Source organism: Rattus norvegicus, chromosome 3 (genome assembly GCF_021556685.1).
Source record: "Rattus norvegicus strain SHRSP/BbbUtx chromosome 3, alternate assembly SHRSP_T2T, whole genome shotgun sequence".
Classification (NCBI taxonomy): domain Eukaryota; kingdom Metazoa; phylum Chordata; class Mammalia; order Rodentia; family Muridae; genus Rattus; species Rattus norvegicus.
Window position 1 is genome coordinate 2,025,748 of NC_141536.1, and position 21,045 is coordinate 2,046,792.

At 39.0% G+C, this 21,045-nt stretch overlaps 1 pseudogene; it reads left to right on the top strand.

Moving 5' to 3' along the window:
- The window catches only part of Ralbp1-ps2 (ralA binding protein 1, pseudogene 2), a 29,439-nt pseudogene extending 11,417 nt beyond the window's left edge, over nt 1-18,022 (top strand).
- The last annotated feature ends 3,023 nt before the right edge of the window (nt 18,023-21,045 follow it).

Here is a 21,045-nt window from a genome sequence, read left to right on the forward strand (position 1 = left end):
ACGGTTTGAACTTTATGTGTGGTTTCACTAGATAATACATATCCACTGTAATAAATTGTGATTAATTTGTCATATGCTCACACCTAATTTAAAGGATACCAATGTTCGAGGGAATATTTTTCTTCTTTCTTTTTTTTTTTTAAATTAGACTGTACTGCCTATTTGGTATGTAATTCTGTAGTCTTTCCCATTTCTTCTTGTTTTCATTTCTCTTGTGTGGATGTGTAAGCGTACATGTTCTACTGTATTTATTTTTAACTTTTAATAAATCTTTAATGAATGAGTCTACATTTCTATGTCTTTTCTGCATACATATCTGTGTATATATTGTCTTTCTATTTTTAATTTGCATGTGTATCTCTTTGTAACTGTGTGTGCGTGTGTGTGTGTGTGTGTGTTTCTCTGTGTTTATGCATCCCTGTCTATCGCTTTCTGTGAGTTTGTACAATGAGAATCCACATGTCAGTCTGCCTCTCTAACTTTATGCCCCTCTACCTCTGTCTGCCTCTCTCTTTCACTCTCTTTCTCTTTCTGTTTCATTATCACCTCTCCATGTATGTTTGTGTGTAAATGGGTATTTGGTGGTGTGTCTGCTTGAGTGCTTTTTGTCTGCTAGTTTAACAATGAAAAACTCTATGGGACAATGACATTGGTTTTAAATAGGAGTCTACAAGAAAATAAAATTAATAATAATTCCAGTTAGAGCCACTCCTGGAGGGTGCTCAATATTTCAACAGAATGTTCTATTTAGATGATCATTTCAAATGGATCCATAACACTGTGTGCAGTAATTATGTTCTAGAACTTCTTTTCAGCATCAGGCCTATTTGCCAGGATAGACACATGTCCTTCATCTCCACAGACTGGACATCTCTGAATTAAAGCCAAGGGATGTTTTCACTTCTAGGCACGCTCAAAGACTCTCTGGTTTTGACTCTTGTGTTCACTGTTGTCGAAGTTATCATATCTTTTGAATGTTAACTTTGCTAAACTCATCATAGCCACCATGAGTATATGCCTCTGTGGACACTAGGTTCTGTGCTCATGTTAAGTCAAAATTCAATATACCACACACAGTCTGCACAGATGTAAGATTTTTCATAATACTATTTGTCTTGTTAGTGGTAATGGCTCTATTCAACTTCTTATTTTATTGTGGATCAGTAGATCAAGGTTCCCTCCAAGAGGAAAGGCAAGTACCCATAGATTTTCTCCTGAAATCAGTCCTGTTTACTCAAACCTGTGGTCAGAAGAAATATCATTAATACTGGTTTAAATAATTTCCCTGCTAAAGAGCTAGAAATGGTAAGTAAAGGAAATTGCTAGACTCTTCAAGACTCTAATGTCAGTTTATTTGTGATGGTTGGTTCTTTTTGCCTCCCAGAACATTTAAGATTACCATCTGTGATTCTGTACTGGCCCTGGGAAAGCTCCAAGAGTACTCCAAGGTATTAACAGGGAAATCTAAGGAGGGACGAGCTGAGTTTGGTGAATCCTCACTATTTTTATTATTTAGTCTTAAACTTGAATAAACACTAAAGCAAAATGACTTAAGTATAATTTCATTCATTTAAATCATAAATAATTAGTAATATACCATTCAGAAACAATTTATTACCTCATAAGCAACAGCCTTAGAATGACAGGAATTTTTCTGTGCTTTCTGTTTCAGAAACAGAATTTTCCTGATAAGGCAAACAAAACAAAACTCTAGACATATTGTTTCTGGAGAAAACAATTTAAAAAAGTCACTTACTGATCATTACAGAAACTCTTCCTAGCTATATATCTCAAGGGATTCCATCACTCACATGGTAGCTCACAACCATCTATAACTCCAGTTTCAGGGTTTCTAATTCCCACATCTAACCTGCCCAGACACCAAGTCTAACATGGTGATCGGTTATATATGTGAGTGAATGAGTTACACAGAGAAACAAGTTTAAATATAAAATGTGAAATCTTCAGTTTTTTATTTATTCCAAATTATGTAGATTGTTTTGTAATGAATATTAGAAATATAGCCCTTTCTCCGAATCCATGTAAAATATTCAGTTCACATCTCCTATGACCAATAATTCTGCAACTGAATATGAAATCATATTCTTATTTCTGGAGACAATCTGACTTTACAGTATACTGTTTGTTGCCTTCTTTTATTTCTCACCAGATTATTACCAAATAAATAATAGTAATAAAATTATCAGAAAAGTTTGAATAAGAAATAAAATTTGAGGTCACCAAGTATTCTTGCAAAGCTGATCTTTTAAAAGCTACTGAAAAATTGAAGCTCTAAACCATAAAGTTGACCTTCATATCAGTGACATAAGTCTCTGCAGATTTAAGGGCACGCTCTCCCACTAATGCCAGATAAGAAAACATTCTCATACATAGGTGGCTGTGTCCTCTGAACAGCCCATGCATGCTCTTTAGTTGGTGACTCAGTCTCTGATAGCTCCCAGGGGTCCAGGTTGATATTGCTGGTCTTTCTATGATGTTTCCAATCCTTCCAGTTCTTTCAATTCTCCCAACTTTTCCATAGGGCTTGTTGACCTCAGTGCAATGGTTAGACGTAATATCTATATCTGTTTTAGTCAGCTGCTTGCAGGGCCTCTCAGAGGACAGCCATGCTAGGCTACTGGCTGCAAGTACAACATTGCATCAGTAATAATATTTGGGATTGTTACCTAATAATGGGATGGATCCCAAGTTGAGCCTGTCACTGACTGGTCACTGCTTCAGACTCTATTCCATTTTTGTCCTGCATTTCTTTTAGACAGGATCAATTTGATGTTGAAAGTTTTGTAGGTGTGTAGTGTCCTTATCCATCCACAGGTGTCCTGTCTGATTTAAAAAGGTGGTCTCTTCAAATTTTACATCTGTGTGATTTTGTGTTTGGGCAAAATTTCCTACCTTGACTCTTTTTTTTTTGTTTTTTTTTTTAATTTTTTTTATTAACTTGAGTATTTCTTATTTTCATTTCGAATGTTATTCCCTTTCCCAGTTTCCAGGCAAACATCCCCCTAATCCCTCCCCCTTCCCTTCTTTATGGGTGTTCCCCTCCCCACCCTCCCCCCATTGCCGCCCTACCCCCAACAATCACGTTCACTCCTACCTTGACCCTTGGGAGCACCCCTATCCCATGACTCTGGGATATTCTAGAGGTTCCCACCAACCCCAAGATCTGTATATTTCCATTCATTCTCTTGGGTCCCTTGTCCTCTCTCATGTCTCTCCCATACCTGATCCTGACCTGTTCTCTTCCCATTCCACTCTCACACATATCTCTCCTTCCCTCTGCCTCCCATGGTTATTTATTTCCCTTTGCTAAGTGGGATTGAAGCATCCTTACTTAGGCTTTCCTTATGGTTTAACTTTTAGTGTCATGGATATTCTGTATATTTTGTGTAGTGTCACTGATTAATGAATATATACTATTCATGTCCTTTGGAGTCTGGTTTAGCTCACTCAGAATATTTTCTAGATCCATGCAATTGCCTGCAAATTTCACGATGTCCTTTGTTTTTAGTAGCTGAATAGTATTCCGTTGTATAAATAAACCATATTTTCTGTATCCATTCTTTGGTTGAAGAATATCAGGGTTTCTATTACAAATAAGGCTGCTATTAACATAGTGGAGCTTGCATCTTTGTGGTACTGTGGAGCATCTTTTGGCTATATGCCCAGGACCAGTATATCAGCGTCTTCAGGTACAACTATTTCCTGTTTGCTGAGGAACAGCCAGATTGATTTCCAGAGTGGTGGTAATTTGCCATCCCACCAGCAATGAAGGAGCATTCCCGTTTCTCTACAATCTGACCAGCAAGTTCTGTAGTTCTGTTTCTCTTTTGAGAACAGTTTAAGGAGTTTTGGTATTAGCTCTTATTTGGAAGTCTGGTAGAATTAGGCACTGAATTATGCATCATGCCCTAGTCTTTTTGTTACTGTTATTGTTGTTGGTTGTTTTTAATGAATTCTTCTACTTCCTTAGGGGTTATGGGATTGATTAGTTTATCTGATCTTGATTTAACTTTGGTATGTGGTATCTGTCTAGAAAATCATTCATTTCATATAGATTTTCAAGCTTTGTCAAGTTAGTCTTTTGTAGTAAAACCTGATGACTTTTTTAAATTTCTTCAATTTCTATTATGTCTCTCTTTTCATTTCTGATTTTGTTAATTTGCATACTATTTCTGAGACTCTTAGTTAGTTTAGGTTTATGTGTCTTGTTGATATTCTCAAGGAACAGGATCTTGGTTTTATGGATTCTGTTTCTAATTGATTTCAGACTTAATATTATTTCCTGTTGTCTGCTTCTCTTTAGTGTATTTTCTTATTTTTGACCTGGGGTTTTCATTGTTCTTTTAAGTTGCTAGTATAGGGTATCACAATTATCTTTGTGAAGACAATTAGTGCTCATATTTTATTTTATGTATGCAGTGTGAAATATTTAAATTGCTTAATATGAAGCTAGAGGAGTGAAGTAGGATTCTTTTTTTTTTCTTTTCTTTTTTTTTGGTGCTGGGGACCGAACCCAGGGCCTTGTGCTTGCTAGGCAAGCACTCTACCACTGAGCTAAATCCCCAACCCTGGTGAAGTAGGATTCTTATGATGTAAAAATATTATTGGTATTAATACTCCTACAGGCCTGTCTTAAAAGGGTTAGAGAAGAATACAGCAAAAGTCCCCCTACACAGTGCATTCTTAGGTCTAAACAAAGTGATACACTGAAAATTTTCTCCTCATTATTTGTAGAGTTTTCAGCTTAATTTATTATAGTATCCCTGTAAGGGTTCTAATGTTCTAGTATGTACAATCTACATTATCCTGAAAAAGGAGAAGGAGGAGGAGGAGGAGGGGAGGGGCAGGGAGAGGGAAGAGGGAGGTCGAGGAGAAGGAGGAGGAGGAGAAAGAGGTGGAGTGGGAGGGGGAGGACAAGGAGAAGAAATGCAGCAAAGCATTCTAAATTGTATCAGAAGGGTTGCCTATATTCAGTTACAGTAGTTACAATTCATGTTTTTTTTTCTCATAAGGCATGAGTATCCGCATGACTTTAGAATGATAAATATTCAAAAGAACTTCAGTTCACGGAACTTAAGAAATTTTACAGCTTTTTCTTCCCTACCTGGGGTAATCATGAAATATCTAAATGCTGATGTACATGGGAAATTCATCTTGAAGCCCAGAAACTCAGCATGAAGCCAGCAGCAAAAGAATGAGCCTGCCATCTTCCTTCAGGCGGCTTTTCTTAGTTCCCATTTTAATTTGTCATAAAATATCGTAGCATACTATCATTTTCTTGCTTAGGAAAGGGGCACTGTAAAAACAAACAAACAAACAAACAAAAAAAAAAAAACCAAACCACACTAAAGCAGTATGTTTCAGGTCCATATTAAGAGAACTCTAAATTCCGATGTAAAGACTAATCTTGGTTATAGGGAGAACATTTCATTTTTGCCAGGCAGATATTTGCCATAAACTGGTATGTCAAAATACTGTGTACACACATTTCTGTCCCACTAGAATAAGCAGGTCTAAGACATGGATCGTGTTATGTTCCCATTAAGTGGTTTCGTGATTAGAGCACAAAATTACTCATGAACTATATTTTGACAATCTATTGCAATGAAATCTTCATAGAAAAACAAGATTTATGGTATTGCAGATAATCTGTTGCAGGCTTGACTAGAAATCACCTTAAGATTGTAGCCTAGTCTCTAATCTCATTTCAAATCATACCACAAATATCTTTTAGACCTATATCTAGATTCGAAATGGCCCTAACAGTGATAGACTGGAGCTTTTTAATTATTTTTTCAAATGATAGAATACTATCATTATTTCTCCTTATTCTCCTTTCTTGAAAAATCTCCCACTTATACCCCTGATTTCTTTTAAACTTTGCTTTTTTATTTTATTACTTTTATTTACATTTGAAATGTCCCATTCCTGGTCCCCCTACCAAGAATACCCCACCACATCCCTCTTCCCCGTTGCCTGTAAGAGGGTGCTCCCCCACCAACCTACGTACTCCCACCTTACCCCTCTAGCATCCCGCTTCTTTGGGGCATCAAGCCTCCACAGGAACAAGAACATCCGCTCCCACTGAGGCTAGACAAGACAGCCATCTCTTTACATATGTAGCAGGGACTGCAGACTGGCAATGTATGCTCTTGGGTTGTTGGCTAAGACCCTGGGAGCTCTGAGGGGTCAAGTTAATTAATATTATTGTTCTTCCTATGGGGTTGCTATCCCTCTCTCCTCCTTCATTTCTTCCCCTAACTTTTCATTGGGGTCCCAGGACTCAGTCATGTGGTTGGCTGAGAGTATCTGCATCTGTCTCAGTCAGAAGCTGGTAGACCCTCTCAGAGGACAACCCTGTGAGGTTCCTGTCTGCAAGCATATCATTTCATCATCAACACTGTCATGGTTTGGTGTCTATGGATGGGATAGATCAGATGTTGAGGCAATCTCTGGATGGCCTTTCCTTCAGTCCCTGCTCCAGTTTTTGTCCCTGCATTTTCTTTAGACAGAAACAATACCGAATCAAAAATTTTGATAGGTGTTTTGGTATACATATATATAAAAACACATACACACACACGCACGCATGCACACACACACGCGTGCGCACACACACACACACACTCAAACATCTTTGTCCATCTATCTAATATTACTTGTGATTTCAGCCCTCATAATTTTGCATTAGATAGCAAGGCAGACAATATGTTTTTCAGTGAAGAAGACTATTTTTATATTGTGTCATATGACTCATTTGTTTACTTTTAATTTATTTGTTTTAAGTAACATGTTTAAAATTGTATTATAGTCCAATATTCTAAAAGAAAACTCAGAAGCGAAAAAGAAATTTAATTTCAGCTCTGAACTGACACTATAGTGTATAGTCATGTATATTTTCTCAAGAGGGGGACATGCTGCTGCTGAAATAAACTTAACAATGGTTCTTCAAAATGCTGAACAAGAAAAATAAGGATGAAAAGAGCTTCACTATGACATTTGAAAAAATAGAAAATTTTTAAATGAGAATAAAAGTAAGGGTGGCTATGAAAATGTGTGTAATTATTGAAGCAACAGCCTATACACAGTTCAGTGAGCTCGTTCAACCAATGTATCTAGTATTTCATGATACAGTATGGAGTTAGACATCATCATGTTGTGAGAATTCCCACTACAGAACACAAGACCATGTCTTAGAGACATCACTAAGATTAATAACAGTGTAAGTCATATGAGAAGAAGGTTACATAAGCACAACAGGATGATTAACCCATTATAATAGGAACATTTTGCAATTGAAATTTGGTTTTGTAAAAGATCTTTATAAATTATACTATCCCATGTAATGATCTCAACTCCTGCTCAGATATGAAGGAAAAAACTTTTAAGAAACAAAGAACTTCTACAACATCGCAGTTGGACAAGGCTCTGTGCCCCACAGGACCAAGTATGCACCACCCCACCATTTAAAAAGGGAAGAAAACTGTTTGGAAGAGAACTCAGTTCCATTTGTCAGGATGGCATCCTGCCTGCAGCAATTCTGGTATGTCTCATATGGTGTTTCTCTGGCTATGCTAAGACAAAATCCTGCTTCTTAAATACCTGACCCCTTCACTTCTATCACCATGTGGAGCAAGAATTGTTTCTCAATCATTGGCTTTCCAGTAGGAAGATGAGAGAGGGCTATTCAGAAACCATCTATAGGAAAAGTTGGATTTAATTCCTTAACTATTTTGGAAAATCTGATATAAAGAAATGTTGCCTGATCCTTAATGGATAATATTAGGGTTGGAAGTGTACAACAAATATTGAGGCACAAAACCAGCGTGAGGTCATCTGTGTCCATGCCAACACGTGCACTGCACCTGTGCACACCATTGGTCTGGTTCTCAAGGAACAAATAGTAGTCTGTGGTGTGTGAAGCCTGACAGGTATTTCTCTATCTTCTTCTCAGGACTTGCTGTACCTACTAAAAAAGAAAGGGCTCACAACCACAGGTGTCTTTTTAGAACCTCTGAGTATAACTTTGTGCCAAACAGTAAAGGACAAATTGGATTCGGAAGAGGAGGTGGATATAAACAAGCAATCAGTTAATGTAATGGCGTGGATCTTTAAGGAAGGGAATGTCCTTCCATCATCCACCTCAGGATTCCTCTGAGTCTATGAGAGTAGTTGTCTTCTTTTTGCATTCCCTTGAGTGACAGTAGATATGTATGAGAGAAATCTTATATGCTCAAAGTCTCATATGTTAGTGTTAATAACATGGATGATGTTTTGTTCAGAAATTGTTTAAGCAATGTGATTGTGGAACTATCAAAAGTGAACCCTCCCCTCATTTCTAGGAGAACAAATCTCAAAGCAAATGTCCCTATCCTCTGGTGTACAATTTTTCTGACTGTCTCAACCTATGCTCAGAGCCGACAGTTCAGGAGTTATTATGTATATATATATAAACTGGCACTCAGAGTCACAGGATAGTTTGTTCTTTGTACCTTGACTAGCTGTTGTTTTCAGTAATAGTCTCCATCCACTTCAAAGAGAACCTTTTTTGATGGGTAAGGGTATATTATCTGTGAACATTAAATTAAATATTTATAATAGAGTTCGGAGTTACACTTGTTTAGTGAAATAGGGGCAGGGCATTCTCTAAGAACTATGACCACATGTGCCTCCATGCTTCCAGTACCAGACGTGGCTTTCTCCTCCTTAGAAATCCGATAATAACTTCCTATGGTTGTCTTTATTGTGGATATCATAATTGTATGTTTTTATCATTTAAAAATAGTATTCGAACTGTAGTATTAATCGCTTATATGTGCTAGTTTGCTCAGCTGTCCCCTAGAGGCATGCTGAGCTAAGGAAAGATTTTTCTATAGTCCAAGTAAATCTGAAAATTTACTCTTTGGTCTCTAGCTTAAATAGATGAAACTTACTGGGCCCACATATCATGGAACGTTCTAACTAGGGGAAATTTGGGGAACTGTGAAGAAAGTTGGAACTAAACTGAAATTTACAGGTGAATGTACTTTGAATAATTTCCATGTTTAATTTTTTCCAAAAAATATTTTTCCTCTCTTTATAAGGACTTCCTCCAAAACCACAAGGGAAGTCTAATGACATCAATGCTATATTATGAGTGGATTGCTACCTGAAACGGTCAATGATGAAGAGAAATTAGCTGCAGTGCAGAGGTAGTTGTTGGAAACTGTGAACAACCTCAACAAAATAGAAGTAACATTTGCTTCCACACATTAGAGATTATATATCACAGAAACATTTACTAAGAACACTGACAGACAGCAAAAGCTTTCAATTGTTCACAAACATGGAAGACACTTTTAAAAGAGTATGAGTTACAGTGGGAAATACAGTAGCCCAGGCTTATAATCTTACTTTCATATTCCAATTAGATTTGTCTTTTTTCTGAATTGGGTAAATATTTCAAGCAATAATTTGAGTACAAACTCTTTCATTTTATTTACAGTGCATCCTGCATACGATACGATTACTCCGTTCCCTTCCTTCATATTTACAAATTGAGTATACTTGTTTTAAAATAACTGTCTCTGTGTTCAGTCTTTTAGATAAAATACCACCTGAAAATGCAGCTCTTCTGAGGCAACTTTTTGTATATTATATGAAATTAAAAGTAACTGTTCTGTTAACGAAATGTCTTCTTACCACCTATCTGTTGGGTTAGCCCCATGTCTCTCATTTGTGCCCTGCTCCTACAATAATGGAGTGACAAATGATATTGGCAAAAGGGTAATTAGATAAGAACTTTATGGCTAGCATCGATAAGCCTTTACAATGAGACAGGAAAACAGAATTACCCTGAGAATCTTGGTTATTTTGTTGTTGATGATTGTTTTGGTTTTTGTTTTGTTTCATTTTATAAAGTAAGTACAGCTTTGAAAGGTGTTCTTCTGGAGGGAAGGAATCATTGGTGCATTTTAAGTAAAATATAAATGGGTATTTGAGCTCAGTGACTCAGTCTTTTGTCTTTGTCATTTAGAATAAATGACATAAACCATAGAGAAAAAATGCTGTGAAATGATACAAAAAAAATCCTAGGTACAGGGTTCAGCAATCAAGACTTAATTCTGATATATTCAGTGTAGAATGTGTGAAATTCTACTTGTTTTCAAGGTGGTTTCCCCAACAAAAAATGGCAATGCAATTTCGATTTTTTTTTATCAGATATGATCCTTAAGAATTCCTGATTAATGTGAGTAAAATACCATTGGCCTCAGGATGCTGGTTATGATTGGTTTAGAGAAATTATTGTGTATACTTTTCTATGTTAGCCATCTTTCAAGTACTATAATAAACTAACAAACCTTATGCAGTACAGTGATCAATAGTTATTTTGACTCTAAGTATTTGAGTTTCTGATTCATTATTAATTGACCAATTGTCCTTGGACCTGTAAGGAACATACTATTAAACAACTCAACTGAGAAACAATAATATTCCTCATATTGTGTAGAAGAATCAAAGATCAGGAGAAGACAGGGTTCCAAAGTACCTGCCATTGAAGATACATAATTATCCCATTTCCTCCCAGTAGATCTTATTTCAAATACCTCCCAATATAATGAATCATAAAATCAAAATGTTACCATTGCATCTGCACTGAGTCATCACTGTATTAAGATTAAGTAATTAACTAAATATGTGAAGAAATGGCACCTACGGTGATATATTGATGCAGCTGTTACCATTGCACTGCACTGAGACACATGAATTTCACTGCTCAGATGGGTTTGCCTGTCTCTTACTTTTTAGACAGCACATGCGAACTTTCAATAGGGTGGTACCCACATTCAGAGGCCATCTTCCCTCCTTAGCTCTGCCTTTCTATAAGCATCCTTAAAATCATGCTCACACATATATTATAAAATGTAACCAAAGCTATTTCAGTGTACAGTATGTATCACATACTGGCCATCACAATGTAAAAAGTGGAAATCATTCTCTTATGTAACAATGCACTGTGATGATCACTCTTGAACATCTGATCTCACAATCTTTTAAATTTCTGACAAAAGCCTGCCCCTATTTCTAACAGCTAAATTTTTCTCAGAATTTTGAACGGCATATTTTTAGCCTCCAAAACTAAGAAGTAAAATGTGATTTTGCAACCATGCAAAATGACAGAGACCCTCTGTGTTTGCCCTGTTTTTTCATAGATTTCTCTAGTAGAATTTATGATCTAAAATTCTACAAAAGTTTTTGCAGAGGCCTTGGCTGCAGTGCGGCATGGAACATCACTATACCATCTTCCTGGAGGAAAGTCTTCATGTTCCCAGAATAATGCAACAAATATTGGAAACATTAAGGAAACCGAACATGGACTCAGCAGCTGCCCCATTGGGAGGACATGCACTCCTGGCTATAATACACTGCCGAACAGTCCAGCTGCTCCTCTTCCCTATGAGGGCCTTATAGGTTGTTCTACTCCCAGAACTTAAAGTTAAATCATTGAGCACTGAAAATATGATTTATAACAAACAGTAATGAAGGATTTACCATGAGAGGGAAAATTTCACCTGTGCATTACAGATATTATCCTATTGTTAGAATTTGCTTCCAAATTTTAGTACCTCTTTCCACTGGTCCTGAGTTTATGCTAGAGGTTAAACACAGAAATGAGATTAAGAAATTAAGAATATGTAAAGAAATGATACTTACAATGATATATTGATTCTTAACATTTTGTCCATCTTTATTAACTTGAGTATTTCTTATTTACATTTCTTTTTTATTTTATTAACTTGAGTGTTTCTTATTTACATTTTGGATGTTATTCCCTTTCCCGGTTTCCGGGCCAACATCCCCCTAACCCTTTCCACTCCCCTTCTATATGGGTGTTCCCCTCCCCATCCTCCCCCCATTGCCGCCCTCCCCCCAACAATCATGTTCACTGGGGGTTCAGTCTTAGCAGGAACAAGGGCTTCCCCTTCCACTGGTGATCTTCCTAGGATACTCATTGCTACCTATGAGGTCAGAGTCCAGGGTCAGTCCATGTATAGTCTTTAGGTAGTGGCTTAGTCCCTGGAAGCTCTGGTTGCTTGGCATTGTTGTTCACATGGGGTCTCGAGCCCCTTCAAGCTCTTCCAGTTCTTTCTCTGATTCCTTCAACAGGGGTCCTATTCTCAGTTCAGTGGTTTGCTGCTGGCATTCACCTCTGTATTTGCTGTATTCTGGCTGTGTCTCTCAGTAGAGATCTACATCTGGCTCCTGTTGGCCTGCACTTCTTTGCTTCATCCATCTTGTCTAATTGGGTGGCTGTATATGTATGGGCCACATGTGGGGCAGGCTCTGAATGGGTGTTCCTTCTGTCTCTGTTTTAATCTTTGCCTCTCTGTGCCCTGCCAAGGGTATTCTTGTTCCCCTTTTAAAGAAGGAGTGAAGCATTCGCATTTTGGTCATCCATCTTGAGTTTCATGTGTTCTGTGTATCTAGGGTAATTCAAGCATTTGGGCTAATAGCCACTTATCAATGTGTTCATACCTAATGTGTGTTTTTCTCTGATTGGGTTACCTCACTCAGGATGATATTTCCCAGTTCCCTCCATTTGCCTATGAATTTCATAAAGTCATTGTTTTTGACAGCTGAGTAATATTCCATTGGGTAGATGTACCACACTTTCTGTATCCATTCCTCTGTTGAAGGGCATCTGGGTTCTTTCCAGCTTCTGGCTACTATAAATAAGATTGCTATGAACATAGGGGAGCATGTGTCTTTGTTGTATGTTGGAGCATCTTTTTGATATATGCCTAAGAGAGGTATAGCTGGGTCCTTAGGTAGTTAAATGTCCAATTTTCTGAGGAACCTCCAGACTGATTTCCAGAATGGTTGTACCAGTCTGCAATCCCACCAACAATGGAGGAGTGTTCCTTTTTCTCCACATCCTTGCCAGCATTTGCTGTCACCAGAGTTTTTGTTCTTAGCCATTCTTACTAGTGTGAGGTGGAATCTCATAGATTTATATAAGAAAGAAAATAGCAACTCAATAGAAATTAGATCTTCTCTATGTAACAGCTCTGGATGTCATGATCAGTGAGCCAAACTGAAATCAAATTTACAGAGATCCTCTTGGCTCTGCTTCCTGAGATCTAGAAACAAAGGCATGTGCCACCATCCTAGTCTCTTAGGAAAATCTATAAATATAGCATAATAAAGCCATATGGTTGACATAGACACTACAATCTCAGATTTGAGCTCATGGATCAGTGGAGAAAGCCAAGGAATATAACAAAAGTGCAGTTAGGCAAATTGTGTTGTGAAGTACAGATACTGCTGGTACTTTACTGTTGTCCATGGCATCAGAAAGTCAAACAATAGGATGAAAAGATTGGTACTCTATGACTGTTTGATTCTAATACCTATAAGCATAGCTTTCAAGGCAAACACAATAACTTACTCTTTATACATGAAGAATGGGCCATATAGAACTATATATCGAGTGCCTTATGAAGCAAGATCATTATAAATGTTATAATATTAATTAGTTATTTTCTGTGTGTTTGTGATATTGCATAAGGCATACAGGTGGTAAAAGGAAAAGGGCATGTATCCTAGGGCTAAATGAGGACTAAATGAGTTCAGTTACAGCAATGATTTCCCTTCTTTCTTAGATTCACAAAAACACAAAGGCAATGTATATACTAACCCAAGAGTAACATCTATTAATCCATGACAAGCAAAACAGAAATGTTTGTTTGGCAAATCTCTTTCGGGTCTTTTAGAAGACAAAAAATTTTCTACTCCAAAACTTGTGAGTATCATTTTGGGTTTCTTCATCACCTTCGTTCTAAGGAATTATTTAATCAAACAGATTAATGTTTAGATAACCTATACATGAAGTTAAGATCATGATAAAATAGAAATAATTTGCACTGAAGTTTGAGTCATGTAATTGAAAGAAATCAAAAATACAAAATAAAAAGAATTAGTATTCCCACATTTTACCCTGATTGTATCAAAGATCCTAACCCACCAGCTTCTTGGAGGAAATGGGTCTAGGGAGTACACCGCTGATAACCCGACTGTAAAGTCCTCCAGCTTCTTTATGACTTCATATATTCCGGAGTCGATCCTTTAATAGCATTGCCTCTGAGATTACTCAATATTTTATAATTAATATCTATAGACTTTTACTTTATTTTATCAATGAATTAGATGTACACATTAATTTTTTGCTATATAGTAACATCTTTCATTATAGTGGACTAGATTTAAATGCTGCCTAATATGGCTTAATCTATTTTAAACTACTTACTAAACTTCTTTGGAAATATGTATTTACTGTCCACATTTATTTTAGCACTATAGCTGAGCTAGGAATTTATGCTTTGTGTGAACCAATTTATCTTGCCAGACACATGAGCATTCCTGCCCATTTCTTAGGTATTTTAGAGCAGAGTTTTCTGGTAACCATGTTTTTAATCATGTAATCAATTGAAAATAGAGAAAATGTGGAATAAATCTGTGTATGGTAATCATTTTTTACAGAATAAAATTATGGAAGAATAATTGACAAATACTTGGGTTCTTAAATGTGACAGCATCTTTAGACATAATTAAAAATAAGAAGTCACAGAAATGGTTGGGGATTTAGCTCTGTGGTAGAGAGCTTGCCTAGCAAGTGCAAGGCCCTGGGTTTGGTTCCCAGCTCTGGATAAAAGAAAGAAGAAAAAAAAAGAAGTCAGAGAAAAGAAAATTAAAGTCTTAGAAGTAGGGAAATAATATTTCTAAAAATAAAAAACTTAGGATACATAATAGAGGCCAGGAGAGACAGGAAGTAAAATACTGATTTGATCTCTAGAAGGGAATTATCCCAATATTTACTTAGAATGCCATGCTTGAGAAAGATATTCATAGAAGGAAACAGAAAGTAATAAAGGACCATTCACCAAAATGCTTTGGGGAACAGGAGTCCAAACAAAACTGTGATGTTACAAATTGGGGAAAAATGGATTAGGGAAGAAAATGTATTTGGAAGCTAAAACAGAAAAAAGTTCAATGACTTCTTTATTCCTCTCAGTTACTGCTGTGCACCCAAAAATGTACTTGCTCATGATCACAATAAAAGACATATTTGTGCTTCAGATGTGGCTCTCTATTAATACAAGCTTATCCTTATCCCACACAGGATATGTTATCCATAATTGGAGAGAAAGGGCCAGAATCAGATCACATATTCAAAATTCTACCTAAAGAATCACATTGGTCCCTGAGGTGTAGGCTTGACAGTGAACAACACAGTGACTGGAGTGAAGAATACATGCTTATAACAGCATCTGTCTTAAAGGTAAGGAAGGTTTTTACATCACCAACATTAACATCCCTCTAGAAATGCATATGTCCTTTCTGTCCTTGAGATTACATGACGATGTCTGTTTCCTGGAGCTATGGACACATGACGTCTTGATAAGAGGCATAACATTTAAAAGTCTGACAACCTCAAAGACTCATCACAAAGACACAGGTGAAGAGCTTCTGTTGGAAGTTGACATCCTCATATGTCAGATGGGCTTTAGTTTGGCGTTAAAAAAGTTCCTACTGATTTCACTTCTGACCATACCATGTGAAGTAATAGTGGAACAAGTTACAATAGTGGTAAAAGTGTGCTTCACAAAACACATGTTTCAATAACACTTACCAAAAAATGTCCTTCAGAAATATCAGCTTAAAATGGCTAGTCCACCACTGATCAAGAAACAGTAAACAGGCAAAGGCTGGGCGGGGTGGGAATGGGGTTCCTGCATCCGGCCAGGGGGACAGCACAGGAGGCAGCGGCTTCATCAGAGCAGATGTCGCTCGGCTGCAGGCACTGGTGGAATGGATAGGTACCAGAAGACCACTTCCCTTCCTCCTCAGGGCTTCAGCTCCTTCCTGCCCCCCACCAGCAGCCCTAGTGAACACTGCCAGGACAAGCAAGGCGTGGGGCTGACCTGGACTCCCAGCTCTGAGGAGATCAGCCCTACAAAATTTCCTGGATTGTACCAGACAGGTGAGCCTTCACCTCCCCATGAAATCCTCCATGAGCCTCCTGATACCGTGTCAGATGATGAGAAAGACCATGGAAAGATAAAAAAGAAAATTTAAGAAAAAGGAGAAAAGGCTGAATGCTAAGCTGCCTTCTAGGAAGACAGCTGTGGAGATGAAGCTGAAAGTCCTTCCAAGATGAAGAGGTCCAAGAGAATCCATGTGTTCAAAAAGCCCAGCTTCTCGAAAAAGAAGGAAAAGGATTTTAAAATCAAAGAAAAGCCCAAAGAAGAAAAGTATAAAGAGGAAAAGCACAAATAGGAAAAGCATAAAGAAAAGAAATGTAAAGACTTGACAGAATCCAATGTTGTTAAAGAGTGGAAGGAAAAGAAGAAAAAGAAGAAGCCAACTCAGGAGTCAGAGGTGCCTCAGACGGACGTCCCAAGTCTCAGACCCATTTCGGCGTTCCCTTGGCTGACGCAGTAGAGAGGACCATGATGTATGACGGTATCCAGCTGCCAGCTGTCTTCCGAGAGTGCGTGGACTACATGGAGAAGCATGGCATGAAGTGTGAAGGCATCTACCGAGTGTCAGGAATCAAATCAAAGGTAGAGGAGCAGCCTGTGACCCAGAGGAGTCTCCAAACTTGGAAGAATATGAACCTAACACTGTAGCCAGCTTGCTGAAGCAGTATTTGCGAGACCTTCCAGAGAATTTGCTTGCCAGAGAGCTTATGCCCCGATTTGAAGAGGCTGGTCAGCAGAGGACCACAGAGACGGAGAAAGTGCAGGAGTTCCCTAACTGCCGGAGTATAACCATCTTCTGCTTTCCTGGCTCATTGTGCACATGGACCACATCATTGCGAAGGAGATAGAAACCAAGATGAACGTCCAGAACATCTCTCTAGTGCTGAGCCCAACTGTCCAGACCAGCAATCGGGTCCTGTATGTGCTTTTCACACACGTGCAAGAGCTCTTTAGCACCGTAGTCCTGAAGCAAGTAACAAGACCTCTGCGTTGGTCCAACATGGCCACAATGCGTACACTGCCAGAGACCCAAACAGGCATCAAGGAAGAGATCAGGAGACAAGAGTTCCTTTTGAACTGTCTACATCGAGATCTGCAGCGCGGAATATAGGACTTATCTAAAGAAGAAAGATTATGGGAAGTACAGAGGATTCTGACTGCCCTCAAGAGAAAGTTGAGGGAAGCTGAAAGACAAGAGTGTGAGACCAAGATTTCCCAGAACATAGCCAGCCTTTCGAACGAGGATGTTGCCAAAGAAGAAATGGACGAAAATGAGGAGGTCATAAATATCTTCCCTGCACTGGAGAATGAGATCCTGACTGAGCAGGAGGAGGTCTTGGCCATGGAGCAGTTTCTGCGTAGTCAGATCGCCTCGGAGAAAGAAAAGATCCACTGCCTCCGAGCTGAGATTGCAGAGATCCAGTCACCAGCATGGCTGCAGCGAGACAGAGAAGCCCTCTTCTGAGAGCGAGTGCGAAAGCAAGGATGAGGAGAAGGTGCAGATCATTCTGGAAGACTTAGAGAGGCAGAATGAAGAGTTAGAAATAAAGAACAATCAATCACTTGAACCAAGCGGTCGGTGAAGAATGGGAGGTCATCGTTGAGCTCTGAGTGCAGCTCCAGTTGCTCCAGATGCAGCGAGCCAAGTCTGAGCAACAGCTCCAGGAGGAGGAGGAGGAGCCTGAAAGGTGAGGGGGCACAGGCCCACTGCCCTGTGAAGGTGTCCTTGAGGTGATAGCAGCCAAGGAGCAGGTGAAACCCTCGCCCAGCAAAGACCCGAAGGAGACGCATCTGAACTGCCCCGGCCCTGTGCATCATAGTGTAAGCGAGAGTCCACTGCCTGTCCTGCCCGGCAGCGTTCTGTAAAGGCTCTCAGAGACGCTCACTCTTGCACACGTCTGACTCCGTGTCAGGCTCAGGTCCTGGGAGGGTGAAGCGGTGGACACTCGGGGGTGGAGGGCTTGCAGGGAACACAGGCATTTCCAGATAGTGTCAGCTTATTTGAAAATTAATTGTCTTTGATAAAAATAACTATTTTCACCCTTGAATGGCTTCTTTTTAAACCAAAAAACTTTTTGCTTTTTGTTGTTGTTGTTGTTGTTGTTGTTGTTGTTGTTGTTGTATAATCAGCGTCTCTTTCTTATCAATGGGTGGGAACCAAACCAGGTCACTTCTGCGCCTGCCTTGTGGACGCTCGTGGTGTCACCAGCCCTGCAGGGTCCCTGGCCACTCTTGCTCGTGCCTTCCACACCTTTTGGTGCAGATTGTTCAATGGGGAGCTGCCTCATATTCTCTGACTGGCCAAAAAGGCTCTCGCTGGGGTTCCCTGTACCTGCCTTGTGTGTACCACTTTGCTTTTCCAGCTCGTGGTATGTCAGTGTGAGTCAGGATAACCCAGTTTGGTTGCAGACGGAGGTTATCGTGCAACCTGCCACCAGCCTGGGCAGCGCAGGCCACCCACTCACTGCCAGGGAGTAGCAAGGGCCTCTTCTCAGAGGTGGCCCTGAGGTTGCACAGGACGCTTCTCACACCAGAGTCCTTTTCCACACTGACCTTCCAGGAAAGTCACCTTCCACAGTGACTTCAGTTGCTAGCTTGGGCTGGGATACCCACACCTCTGCCAGGAAAAGCAATGTAGATGCTCTCATGCACAACTTTCACCTGTCCATGTCATCTCAAGGGGCTGCTTAAGGACTCTGACAGAACTGAGCGGAAGGAAGGAAAGCATAACTGTAATTGACCCGACCTGGTGTTTGCCTCTAACCCAGACAACTGCTCCCAGCGGTCTGGGAGGCCTGACTCTTAGGCAACCGGATTTCACTGTCAGATGAGTGGCCCCCAGGGAGGTCCCCTGTGGCTCCGAAGACAGATCCCACACTCTAAAGTGAGCAACAAACCCACAGGAGGGCTCCAGTCTACTCCTAGTTAGTATTTATTTCAGCACCTGTTTTGTGCGATTTCTCATTAGCCTCTACCTATTGCACTATGGTGGCTTGTTGGCCATTATTTGATTTTTGTATGAAAAAAAATAGCTTTGGTATAGAAATCAGCATACTATTTTTTTAAATCTGGAGAGAAGGTGTTATGGAGACTGGAAACGTGGTCAGGTGTCAAATGAAAATGTGTACAGGTACAAAAAGATAGAAATAATACCATGCGTGCTATCGGACCACCACGGCCTAAAACTGGTCTTCAATAACAATAAGGGAAGAATGCCCACATATACGTGGAAATTGAACAATGCTCTACTCAATGATAACCTGGTCAAGGAAGAAATAAAGAAAGAAATTAAAAACTTTTTAGAATTTAATGAAAATGAAGATACAACATACTCAAACTTATGGGACACAATGAAAGCTGTGCTAAGAGGAAAACTCATAGCGCTGAGTGCCTGCAGAAAGAAACAGGAAAGAGCATATGTCAGCAGCTTGACAGCACACCTAAAAGCTCTAGAACAAAAAGAAGCAAATACACCCAGGAGGAGTAGAAGGCAGGAAATAATCAAACTCAGAGCTGAAATCAACCAAGTAGAAACAAAAAGGACCATAGAAAGAATCAACAGGACCAAAAGTTGGTTCTTTGAGAAAATCAACAAGATAGATAAACCCTTAGCCAGACTAACGAGAGGACACAGAGAGTGCGTCCAAATTAACAAAATCAGAAATGAAAAGGGAGACATAACTACAGATTCGGAGGAAATTCAAAAAATCATCAGATCTTACTATAAAAACCTATATTCAACAAAATTTGAAAATCTTCAGGAAATGGACAATTTCCTAGACAGATACCAGGTATCAAAGTTAAATCAGGAACAGATAAACCAGTTAAACAACCCCATAACTCCTAAGGAAATAGAAGCAGTCATTAAAGGTCTCCCAACCAAAAAGAGCCCAGGTCCAGATGGGTTTAGTGCAGAATTCTATCAAACCTTCATAGAAGACCTCATACCAATATTATCCAAACTATTCCACAAAATTGAAACAGATGGAGCCCTACCGAATTCCTTCTACGAAGCTACAATTACTCTTATACCTAAACCACACAAAGACACAACAAAGAAAGAGAACTTCAGACCAATTTCCCTTATGAATATCGACGCAAAAATACTCAATAAAATTCTGGCAAACCGAATTCAAGAGCACATCAAAACAATCATCCACCATGATCAAGTAGGCTTCATCCCAGGCATGCAGGGATGGTTTAATATACGGAAAACCATCAACGTGATCCATTATATAAACAAACTGAAAGAACAGAACCACATGATCATTTCATTAGATGCTGAGAAAGCATTTGACAAAATTCAACACCCCTTCATGATAAAAGTCCTGGAAAGAATAGGAATTCAAGGCCCATACCTAAACATAGTAAAAGCCATATACAGCAAACCAGTTGCTAACATTAAACTAAATGGAGAGAAACTTGAAGCAATCCCACTAAAATCAGGGACTAGAAAAGGCTGCCCACTCTCTCCCTACTTATTCAATATAGTTCTTGAAGTTCTAGCCAGAGCAATCAGACAACAAAAGGAGATCAAAGGGATACAGATCGGAAAAGAAGAGGTCAAAATATCACTATTTGCAGATGATATGATAGTATATTTAAGTGATCCCAAAAGTTCCACCAGAGAACTACTAAAGCTGATAAACAACTTCAGCAAAGTGGCTGGGTATAAAATTAACTCAAATAAATCAGTTGCCTTCCTCTATACAAAAGAGAAACAAGCCGAGAAAGAAATTAGGGAAACGACACCCTTCATAATAGACCCAAATAATATAAAGTACCTCGGTGTGACTTTAACCAAGCAAGTAAAAGATCTGTACAATAAGAACTTCAAGACACTGAAGAAAGAAATTGAAGAAGACCTCAGAAGATGGAAAGATCTCCCATGCTCATGGATTGGCAGGATTAATATAGTAAAAATGGCCATTTTACCAAAAGCAATCTACAGATTCAATGCAATCCCCATCAAAATACCAATCCAATTCTTCAAAGAGTTAGA